The sequence below is a fragment of the Phalangium opilio genome, unplaced genomic scaffold (genome assembly GCF_054372755.1).
Source record: "Phalangium opilio isolate 3A_F unplaced genomic scaffold, DU_Popi_V2 ptg000082l_1, whole genome shotgun sequence".
NCBI lineage: Eukaryota > Metazoa > Arthropoda > Arachnida > Opiliones > Phalangiidae > Phalangium > Phalangium opilio.
This window is the reverse complement of record NW_028324189.1, coordinates 2,806,904-2,819,283: the sequence shown is the minus strand read 5'-3', so window position 1 is coordinate 2,819,283 and position 12,380 is coordinate 2,806,904. Positions and strand designations below refer to the sequence as shown.

Here is a 12,380-nt window from a genome sequence, read left to right as displayed (position 1 = left end):
GAGCTAGTTCGATTAGAGAACGACAAGCAAGAATTGAAGTCCTACACTCCGTTAGTTTTGCAGGACTTAAATCTAGGTCCGATTTAGTCTGTGCTAAGCCTTTTACAGTGCCTTCGAATCTATGACCTACCTCATTCACTTCATGACAAGCTCCAGTTTGTAACCAGTGACAAACTTATGGAGGAACATATCTTATAAACTTACGATATTACGTGCTCGGTTCTTATCTTAGCCCATTCTCTTTTCCAAAACGTGTATATCTACACTATCTGCTAAGAAATAGTCCCTCTTATACTCTTGATATATTGAAAGCCATTTTTCAAGGCATTAGTCGCTTCGACGTTAGAATTCACTTTCTAAAACACTGTACTTTTAGATACCTTCTTTTATTTTTGATAAGCTAAGTGGCTGGGATAAACTGGCTATAATTATTCTAGTAGTCACTCTTAGCTCGAACTACGTAGAAAAGTACGTTTTAAACTCAAAATGGGCTGAAATTAACCAAAGCTTTATTTAAATATCTGAAATGTTTTGTTGAAACAAAAGGTTAAACTGAAAAAAGAATATCTGGACCTTCAACCCATTCATTTTCTCAAGTTATATCTTCCTTTTTTATACAAAGACAGTTTTTTTTTATTAATTTGTCATTTCATAATGGGGTGCAACGGGGCTTAACTTGAAACAATAGAACAGAATAAATATTTTTATATTACAACTGAAAAAGACCTTTTTTTCTTAATTTCCTTAACTTGTAGATCTTAATTCACTTGACCACTTTACCTTAATTCGTACATCTGTTCGCTCTCATAACAAAAACACTATAGTATGCGGAAAACCTCTAACGCCCCCCGCAACATCCATTATAAATCGTTTGAAAGCAATTTTATAGTTAGATAACATGATTCTTCAATTAGTCTGTATAGAAGTTGAGTAACATTTGTCGTCAAACATTTTTTTTTGTGACATAACAACACACCCAGGACTGGTTGTTTACAAGTTATAGAAAGGTTCGTGATTGTACACTCAAGTTCTAGAACCTTGATTTTAAGACAATCAGTCATTTTCAGTACAGAAACAGTGCCAAAAGCGAAGGCGACCGACCTCATTATTGATCTAGTTCTTTGCATTAAAATCGTTTCTTGGTAAAGAACGAAATTGCAGGAAGTGAAAGTCATTTCTGGGAAAGCACGCGACTGGGAGTTGGTGAGGTGGCTTGCGAGATAAAAGGGAGAAATTGTTTTATTTTCTTTGGGGCTTCATCCTGATTTATACCTCTTTGTCACGAGCGAAGAGGCGTTCGTCCCACCTTAATAACAACCCATTTTTCCAATGACGCTAAAAAGAGATAGTTAACGACCGCCTTTGGTTGGTTGGTGACCTACCTAAGCTTTGGTTGCGTTCTAGAACATTGCAAGAATACATAAAGCTAATAGTATTCATTGTGTCCCCATGTCTCCCACATCATCAGGCCACATGGGGACATGCATACGTTGGTTGGTGACCTACCTAAGCCTTGGTTGCGTTCTAGAACATTGCAAGAATACATACAGCTGATAGTATTCATTGTGTCCTACATGTCTCGCATATGGGGACATACATACGTTGAGTGAAAATTGCTACACAATGATTCCTTCCTAAAAGCTGTATGTATTCCTGTTTTAAAGGAGAGACTAGCGTATATACCTTTTTGCATTTTATACTGTAGTTTGGTTGATGCAATAACACCGCCATTATTTTTATGAAGGTTTCGTGTTTTCATTTTCATAACGGGAGTCTCTTGGAAAGTACTGAAAATATTTTTTATCCGGGATGATGTTTCCGTGTTTTGTTAAAAGCAAAAAAGTGAAAAAGTCATTTTCATTTTCAGGAAGTATTAAATTCCCCTCATAGAAATTTTTCATCGCGAATCATTTTTAATTTTATTTTTAGTTTAATATTTTATTTTGTTTTATTATTTTTAATAAGTCTCTTCGTTAATTTTCTTATTTCTCGAGTAGACTCACCAATTAAAACTGAACTCATTAATAACCGTCAAAGTAGATCAGTTGATGTAAGTTAGGATTGTACAATGCCGCTGCTGCTGTAAGCCATTATGTGCTGATGTTTATGACTGTATACATTTTCCCATCAAATACAGAAAGTGCTTATTAATTTTGATTCAAATGGGGAAAAAAGTTTCTTTTAGAAACTCATAACGTTTGGGGAAAAAAATAGCTAGCTAGCTACCTGTTCCAAAAATATTATTTGATTGAAAATACGTGTCTTTGTGTAATGTGTCAAAAACGATGTTTTTCCGTGCGTAGAACTAGCGACAGGTCCCAGATTTGTCGATAAAGAAAGGTGGAAGAGACGTAGGTAAGGAAGATTCATTCTTTAGCGTAGTTTCTTCATAGGCTTAGGTGTAGGCGGGGTCCCTTCTTATTTCTCTTTCAATCGGTTCGTGCCGAGGGAGAACATTTTCTCCAGGAAATAGGTGTCGGTTAGAGGCGTCAGATTCGTCCTTTTCACAATGAACGCCCGACAGAACGATAAATGACATTTTGCCAAGCGTAATTACCCTATTGGCAGTTTCACTCTTTGTTACGCATCGGAACAAAAGAATTTTTAGCGGAGTAAAATATTTTCTATTTTTACTTTGTCATTTAATTTCTTCCGAAACATGACAAAAGATTTGAGCTTTGAAGGAAAATTAATCATATTTAAGGATGTATTATGTATTATATTTTTATTTTTATGTAGCCTATTTGTCGTTCTGTATTTAAATATGATTTATGGAAACGTTGTAATGGTTTCGGAATACGTGTATTTTAAATGGAAGAAATGGTACGCCTTTAGAAATGTTTCAACCGCTTTACACCCTTGCTTAGGGCGAAGCATCCCAACAGGGGTCTTAGAGATGATACCAGGGAGAAGGTAGAAAGGAGACGTATTGTATATTGAACAAGAATTCTGTACCACGATCCTCCCTAGACTCAGACAGAGGGAGGAAACAGGTCGAACGAGGATCAATTGGTTCTTTCATGTCACGTGGGTTGCTTTTTTGCGCCCTCTCTGGAACACAAAGTGTACTATTTTCAACAAAGTCTCGTTCAGTCAACGGACGTTTTATAACTTATCAAGGGTGTCACTAGAGGGCAGGTTGTAACGATACTTTGCGGGAACTCCATTTCCACAACTTCCTGATCGAGCTTTGTTAAATTTAAAATAGTCTAGATCTACCTTTTCCACAATCTTACTTCAGATGTTTACAGGCAATATCGATCACCATTTAAAAATATCACTCTCTTATCGATGGACTTAGAAGTAGAAATCGCCCGTTCCCAAATAAATGTATCACTCTTTAAACTGTCCTCAATATAGCTTGGGTCATTGGTATCTGTTCTTATTTTTAACGAGCCTCGATATCACCCCAAAACACGATAGGAAATCGTTCGAATCCAAAATGATTTCGGATGCTCAGCCAAAAAACGAATGACAGTCAGTTACAAGAATGAAAAAGAATCTAGGAAAAAAAAATTGTGCACCATTTTCAACGAATAGGACTAATGTTTTATTTTTTTATATATATTCCACTCGCTGTAAAATCCCCACCATCCTTTTTCTTGTATCGTTGCTTGTGAGCTTGGAAAAGAGGGCTGTAGATAGTCCTAAAAAAAGGACGTCAAAATGTCATGGGCAAATCTTGTTCCCATTTCTCGGTGTCTCTCTCTCACTTTCGTGGTTGGGTGTTGTCAAGCGGTAAACGCGTCAATTTTTTGACAAAAATGGGCGTTTATTTCACACAAATTTTCTTAAATTTGCATCTTTAACGTCGCTATAAAAATATAAAAGTGGCATTTCATAAAAGCAATTTTTAGCTGTGGTCGAATTCGTATTGTGATAGATTTTGTAATAAAACTATAAAATTTTACGGTATAAATGATGGAAGAGTACGATAAGGAGTTGGATTGACTATACTGCCAAAAATATCACTTGCCAAATTTGTTAAAAGTCTTGGTGAAGTAATTCAAAGATAAAGATATTATTTGTATACTTGATATGTATGTTGAAACTCGGCAAAACGGAAGAGATATAATTTGTATGTAAATTGGCAATCGTCATGAGGAAAATGTTTTCAAATATTTGAAAGAAAGCTTGAAGTTTGTATAAAATTCGCTACCTTTCCATAATCATCGCAAAACCGTCGATAAAGTAAGGGATTAGGATTTCTTTTTTGGGTTCCCCCTTTTTTTCATAAGAAAAACGGATTTGCAATGCAAAGTTTTCTATATTTGCTTGCCCTTCGATGGAACGCTTCAAACACAAAAACGTTCTCTAACCAAAATCTATCTATGGTCCACTGAATTGAAAGAGAAATGTTGAATATTTGACATTTTTAAAGATAGTCTGAAAACGGTGACAAAACTTGAAAATGGTACAGTTCATACTTCCAGAAACAAAATGTACAGAGTTACAAGCCTAGATATCATCATAGGTTTATAAGATATGTTCCATAAGTATGACAATACTTCGAAATGCTAGAGACTTACTGAGAGATAGTTCGAGAACGACGCGAGAATTGCATGTCTACACTCTTTTTTGCAGTCCACCTTCCTATTTAGTCTTTACCAAGAAGTGATATCTAGTTTACTAGGGAGAAGGTTTAAGTTGCCTAAGTATTCGCGCGCCATAGTCCCAGTCCCCCCTTTCAAAATACAAGGGGGGACGTAAAAGGACGCCGGGCTATTTCGCCTCTCCTCAGTCGAAAAATTCGTAAATTTCGTCATTCACGTCGCGCTGACGTGAGTTTTCAAGAACCAATGAGATGATGGTTGTAATTTAGAGGCGGGTATTTACTCTGGACCTACGTTTGGACTGGAGATGAAGCTAGAAATGTGGCGAATTTATACTTTCTCCCTAATAAACTAGATATCACTTCTTGTCTTTACTAAGCCTTTGATAGCATCTCACCATGCGTTGCTTTACGAGAATCTATGACATACGTTGTCACTTCATAACAATTAAGCTCCACTTTGTAACCAGTGACAAAGTTATGGAACATATCTTATGACCTTATGATATCATATACACTGTATATTGTGTACGATTACATGGTCCTAACGCAGCGCTCTCCAAACCATTGCCAGGTTGCTATCTAAGGCAAGATGTAGACATCATTAAGAAATCTAGCTTACGGCAGACGTTTTTCCCGTCGAAAATAGTAACTCTTGTAAAATATACGCTCGGAAATATTACTACGCGTCTCCGAAAAGGAATCCTCATTTAATTATTCCCCAGTTACGTGTTTGCCAAACGCGAGCTAGGTTCCCTTTAGCCCCCTTTAGAAGTTGACACCGTTTCTGGAATGTAGCCAGATCATCCCTGGGAAAGAAAAAATTCCAAAAAAAAAAGAAAAAAATTTACAAATTTTTTTGGGTGGTTATAAGCGGTAAAGCGTCGCTAATTTCATTTTTAGAAATAAAAGAGAAGTCTTGATGATGAAAATGTGTATACGGGGATGTCAACCCCAGCTGCCAGGGCTGTCAGTGATAGATTTGAGGGCGGTAACCCTTAAGGATCCAAGTACAAGAATCTAGAGGAGTAGTTAGAACTTTGCCTAGTGCACCTGATCTTCGAAGGAGATTAAAAATGGGACTTGGCTAGAAGCTCTTCATCCTTTAGGAAACTTGGGAAGTTCTAGTTCGTTACCATGGTTACGGAGAAAGGATGGTGCACCGGGGTTTAACTCCAGTCTCTTATATCACGTGTCTGATACAGAAGGGAGCTAAGGTATGATTTGCGATGCCGAATATTTGACTGTTCTATTTATGGAACCCTAACTCGTCGTGGGAGTTTTTTCTCAGTGCATGTCGAGGGTATTTTTTCTCTTAGGGGTGACTCGCAAGGTCTGGTACGTGTAGGCTATTTCTTGAAGGATAGGAAAAAATTCTTATTACTAACTAGTATTTTTTTGAGGGAAAATCAAGGTGATAGCAAGTGCTGCGCGTAATGATTTTAGTCTATGATGTTTCTAACATTTTTTTTCTTACGTTCCACCTAAAACAAACGATAATTTGGAAGCTTTCCAATATCCAGTTTGATAAGAATAATTAAAACAATGGGCCAATTTGGCGGGAAACGTTTTACCAAGGAATAAGGGTTAGTTTTAGACTTAATGAATGTATTAATGCTAAAGATGTTTCTTGCATTACCATTTTGAACGCGTTTAAACATTAAATATTATCAGGGATAGATAGACTTTTTTAAGACGGAATTCCCAACGGTTAATATTTACTTCAGTCCGACTCATAGACGAGTACATAGCCCCTTCCTTCAACACGTAACCAAAAAATTAAATTTTCTTATTGGCTCACTAAAACTACGTATTGGTGACGTTGCTGACAAGGAGGGCCAATAATACGTAATTCCTGTTTACATCTGTCGCTATGACTACGACCCCTCTTGCGTTGTACCAGAGCCCACTCGATCCGCGCTCCCGGACGCTGCGCTGCTCGCGCTATATAGCGCGAGCAGCTTACGTCGTGATGCGCGTGATCGAGTGGGCTATGGTTGTACAGAAAAGCATCTTTACAGGGGTTCAAAATGAAGCTGTCTAAAAGCAAGGGTACGGAAATTATTCGGGAATTGTTTTTAATAGCAATTAAGAGGTAGGGAATTTATTGCCGGTGTTTTGGATTTGGAGTACATCTGTAAGGGTGAAAAGTGTTCGCTAATTCTTTCTAAAGCCAATCATGTCTACTATCCTCATAATTTTGTAAGCGAATTTGATGAAGTTAACCAAGGCTTAGTGAATGGCCAGGAGTTTTGTGAGCTTAGTGTTTGGTTAAAACCTGTTCGTGTTGTAATATCTATGAAGGCTTTTAAAGCATCACTACAACTTCATCAAAGAGAAATAAATCGTATTTCAAAATGTGTTTTGGTTTCAAGCCCTATGTCTTGTGTTACTTCCATTTTTAAACAATGTTCTTTCAAAAATTACAATCGGAGCCCAATCCATTCCAACTTGGCAGACGACGTTTATTTGACCCGGATATACATACAACGCCATAATGAAAATAAGACCCGCCTCTTCTTTCATACCCCCCGTCACGGGTAAGGGGGTCGTGGACTAGGACGCGCACCCGAATAACCCTGTTACCCATTCCGTCTTAAAAAAGTCTATCTATCCCTGATATTATGTAAGCCTATTTCTAGTGAAACCGTTATCTTCTTTGGATCAATAACACGGGGTCAACCATAATGTTAACTTTTTAATTTAAAAATAGAGAAAAGTGACGGACTAAAACACAACAATTCATTTCATAACAAATAATCAATGAAAACTGTATTATGTTTTAGAATTTATATTAAAATGTTTTGGTTTAGCTTGACCCTTTTACGCTTTACAACTACAAGCAAGCCATTTAAAAGGGACGTTGTCCGTATTCGCTGTTTCACAGTGGGGGTAAATGTAGTTAAAACACCATTTTCCTTTTAATCTAAAATCGTTGAAAGTGAGCTACGAAGTTAAAATGTTTCACGTTCTAGACACGCAGTGTTGCGCGAAACTACAGTGTCACGCGCAAATAACTTGGTACGGTCTATAAAATAACCGTAAATCAAGCCTTTCCCCCACGGAAGCACGCATTGTTTGTCATTTAACTAAGCCTAAAACCGCCAAAATCCAAAACATTGTTTACTAAAGCAACCGCCATTTCGTTGCGTAACTGAAGTATTACCAAAACTTGATTAATAGTTTGCTAAGCAATAAAAATGAATACATCCAAATTACGAATACACTCATGTAAACATTTAAAGTTAATTATAATTAAGATGTTAATTTGTTTCATTTTAAACGAACTCTATTAAAAATAACTTCTTTTAGTTCTAGCAATTTACTAACTCGGAATAACTAACTAAAAATAGGTCGTTTAAAAACCTTTTTTCTTGAAGAAAGAAAACGTTGGGAGTAAAAAGGTTTTCTGAGTTTCTTTCTAATTATCGTTGGTTGCATGGGTTGGGTTACAAAAAAAAAATGCCTTGATTGAAGCTCCGTCGATCGAAGTCCAGGAGAAAATGGGATCTTTTCGCCCCATTAAGAAACTCCTATCTTCATTACGCTCGCTTTTCTCCACTCACTTATATAGAGAAACTGTTTTCAAGATAAAATAGCTCGATTTAAAAGCGCTAGGCTGCAGCTTTTTTACCTCGATAGTTTTTAAAGTGAACCTTCACTATTGATGAGGTGCCAAAATAAAAATCCTGCCACAGCATTAAGGAATAATTTTATAAACAAAAATCTGTGGTGTATGTATGCTTTTCCTTAGTTTAGTTTTGCTCGAAATTTCTAAAGTTTACGAGTACATTTCAATGAAAAATAAATAACAACAAGGAAGAGGTTACAATTGTTCGAAAATATTTCGTTTATATAATCTACAATTATTTCACAATGCGCTTTGTTTGTAAAGTGAAATATTTGACAATCTATATTTCCTGATAATTTTGTAGGCGATGGTGGAGAGGTATTGTTGCATATTTTACAACGTTGTGGTGTAAGCCGCTGATAGTAGCAGTAGACAAAACTTCAACGTCGCTCTGGGAAATTTCAATTTTTATAACTACTACTATCAGAACGGATATATGACTTTAGCATAAACAAAGTGATAAATATTTATTGAAATATGTTTCCTTTCACTGGGTATTTTTCTGAGATGTTTATTATGATGAAACTCGATGAAATGGGGGAAATAACAGTTGTTTCATAACTGATAAGACTTAGGTATAAAAAGACGTCGCTATGCCACTGATAGGTTAGTCAAACGGTTAAGCTCGTATTGCTAGCGTCTGTTTTTATCGAAGCAAACGAAATGAATACTAAAACTTCCTTAATATTGGTCGTAATATGCCTTCTTTTCGTTATGGGTAAGTTCTTCTTAGATCTTTTACTCAAAAGACATATGTACTGAAACATATTTAATGTTCAGCACTAACAGTGGAGTTTGCTGAAGCGTGTCCATTTAATACCTATCAATGCACATGGACGTGTAAATCTAAGGGATTCACTAACGGAATGTGTACTGGAATTATGAGAAATGTGTGTTCTTGTTACCGTTAACTAATCTCAATATTAATATTAACTCCTGATACCTTAACTATACCATGCATTAAATGTAATAGTTAAAAATAAAAGGGCTTAATTAAAAAAAAAACAAGTTTCATCCGAAAATAAAAATATTCCCTAAACATGCCCTAATGAGCTCCAATCAAAATTTAAATTCCAACCTTGACTCAAAATAAAGCGTGTAACGAAACATTCCTCCGAGAACGTTTATCTACAAAATATTCCAACATCGTATCGTACATCCGAACCAATCATTTTTAATTAATTTAATGAGCAATTATTATACATTCAACGACCCGCTTTCTCTTGTTAAATTCCACATGAGTAACGAAAATCGTTAGTTCCGAACTTCCGACAATGAAAGCGGTTTCCTACGCGCATGTTTTTTACTTAAGGCTTCAGCGCACGATGCTAAAGTGATTATTAATTAAGATAATTGATTAGATTACTAATCCTTAACCACGATCGTGCGAGGACTTCTTAATTACATTTTAATTTAACATCATTGTATTATCGGTCGATCCAAGATAAAAAAGAAATCATCCTACAGGACTTTGCGAGTTTGGGTTTCGGAGAGAAAAAAGAAAAATTGATTGGCTTTGCGTATTAGTCAATAGGCACTTTAGGGTCACGTAGTTGGGAGGGTCCGAGACTCCGAGAGGGTCGATTTTAATAAGAGCTGCCATAGACATCGCAAAGAGATATATATCTTTGTCTAAAGGTTGTGTTTAGTCTCTTCCACCTGAAACAGCTCAAAATATTCCTACCATAAGATATCTTCCATAAGTATAACGCTACCTATACTTCGTAATGCTAGAGACACAGCTCAAGCATCGCTTTACTTCATGACAAGTTCCAGTTTGTAACCCCTGACAAACTTATGGAACATTTCTTATGAACTTATGTTCTTACTTATTTATTGCAACAAAAAACAATATAGAAAAGCTAGTGTCGCAATATGTTTTCCTGGTAAGCCTTGGTCCAGAAATTTTTACAAAAACAAAACCCAGGTAGAACACGCTCTTGGGACGGGTTCTCTCGATATTTTCAAATCAGTTTAAAGCTATATTTCAGAGCGTGCAAACTGTTCCGAGTTGATCTCGGTAAGCAAATGGAACACAAAATAAAAGTCAGAACTCTCTAGTGCACTTTTGCAGCAGCAAATGGGAAAACTCTTACGTGATTGCCTGGCTACATTGGCTTGTTGTATATAGCAACTAAATATTGGGTAGGTTTACTGTCGTGTTCTGTTTCGTATAGAGAACAGAAAGCGAGGCCTTTGTCTTAAAATATTATACGGTATCGATCGTGTTAGCAAAATAATAAATGGATTCCCCCTTTCCTTATTAGGGGAATGGGGCCTTGGCGAAATAGACTGAGAAATTCTTCGAAGGCTTCGTGTCGTCCTGGAAAATATATACCGGCACCTATAGACTTGCTGTTCGACCTAGATTTACTCGCTCAAAGAATCAATCCTTCAATTAGTAGTAAAGGGGGAAAAATCGGCTCATGTCACTATAGTTCATCTATTTTTCATGTAGCTACTTTTAGACATTGTTTTTTATTTACTTTTCTCAACACGAGGATTGGATTTATACCGATATTTTTTGATATTGTAAAGCAACGTACATTGTATGTATTTGAAGATGTTTCAACCATAATGGTGTTTTGGCGCCAATACGTTTGGGGTATGCGTGTGCAGCCATATGTTTATAAACCTCTTAACAGCGAACTGTAGGTACCTCTTTCATTGACTGAAGTATGGATATTGATTACACCAGTAAACAAAGCGGCTTTCCCTTAAGTAGTATTGTATAATATTTTCCCTGACATTTCTAATGTCATTTAGAAAACATCTAGGGGTATAGTTTGGATCCCCGTCCTGAGTGTACTCGTGATCATTAGCTACGTCTACTTGACTACTTGCGGACGAAGGGTATAGCTGAACAATCCTGGAATAATTAGAGCCCATCACAACCTGAATATATAGCTGGTAAAGTTTTAGGAATATCTATGGTTTGAGTTAGTTAAGCCTGTTTAAATGGCATGACGTCTCAAAAGAAAAAAATTCAGTTGAGTTAAACTTGTAACGCCAAGGTATCATGATCTCGGATTACCTCTTTCTCATCATTGACAAGAGTTTCGTTTCATCAAAATGATCCTTAAAAGCTTTTTAAAAATGGGTTAATAACTTTTTGAAGATGGCTTTTGGTTGGGTCATAACGCGCACCCTGCGAGCTCCAATTGTAAATTGAAAGAGCTCCGCGCTATTATGCGGATGACCGCCTTCAAGCACGAGCAGCTGAGACCAATTTAGGGAGTTTCCTTTTTAGTTATTTATACTTTGAAAAAAAAATTTGGCGGTACCTTTCCGAGGCATATTTCTCATTTTTCTCCCTAGCTCGTTTCTCCACAGGGCTCTTTTAGAAATGATGGCCTTTAAAAACCTATCCTGACAATGTGGTTGCCCATCTATATTTAGGTCTCAGCTAGGCCATTGATCGATCGCTTCGACCCCTTTTACCGTTACTGGACTGCGGCCACGCCGCGCCGCTCTCCAAGTGCCAAAAAGAGGAAGAAAATTTAACACCTTTACGATTATGGGATATCTTTCTCAAAAAAAAAACCTCCCAGATGTCCTTTGGCCATCCGCAGCCTAAATCGCGTGAAAGAAGAAAATTGAGGTATTGGACGATTTTAAAGAATTGTGGCGCCTATCTCTCGGTCAGTTTTCCAGATGTATGAGAAATTGTCTATGGGATATTCTTCACGTAGCTTTGGCCACGGTATCAACCGCCCGTTGTTGAGAAAATGATATGGTATTTGTCGTGGGTACCATGGAGACGCCATTATACATTCCCACACAGTGACTTCTAATGCATAATGCATCTAAAACTAGGGACTTTAGCCATCTAACAGTAAAATAGTATTGATTTGCGCTCTGGGGACTTATAAAGCTACGAGGACACGCAATTTAGTTTTTCTTCATTAATGTAGAATTGGCATAAAAAAGATATCACTATAGCAAACATAGTTTATGCAGGAAATCAACTATCTGAGTCTCACGCAGACCTTACCGACTCTGACTTATAAGTCAAGCTTACTTACGAAAGCTTTCCAACGTTTTTGACCTGTCCCTGGTCGCTTACCACTCCTAAGTGACTTAAACCGTGATTTATGGTCGAATCTAATTAATCTTCGGTCATTATGGTATGACATAATTTGGGGAATTCATATCAATCTTTACGCGGAAAAGTGTAGGGTTAACTTTAAAAACAAC

At 36.8% G+C, this 12,380-nt stretch overlaps 1 protein-coding gene and 1 long non-coding RNA gene across 25 annotated transcripts in view; one reads left to right on the top strand and one right to left on the bottom strand.

Moving 5' to 3' along the window:
* The window catches only part of slo (calcium-activated potassium channel slo), a 50,303-nt gene that overhangs the window by 26,202 nt on the left and 11,721 nt on the right, over positions 1-12,380 (bottom strand). The gene's annotated exons all lie outside the window — the stretch shown is intronic.
* Positions 8,328-9,300, top strand: LOC149650909 (uncharacterized). Its single transcript, XR_016371000.1, has 2 exons — positions 8,328-8,901; positions 8,964-9,300. It is a non-coding gene; the product is annotated as an uncharacterized LOC149650909 (long non-coding RNA).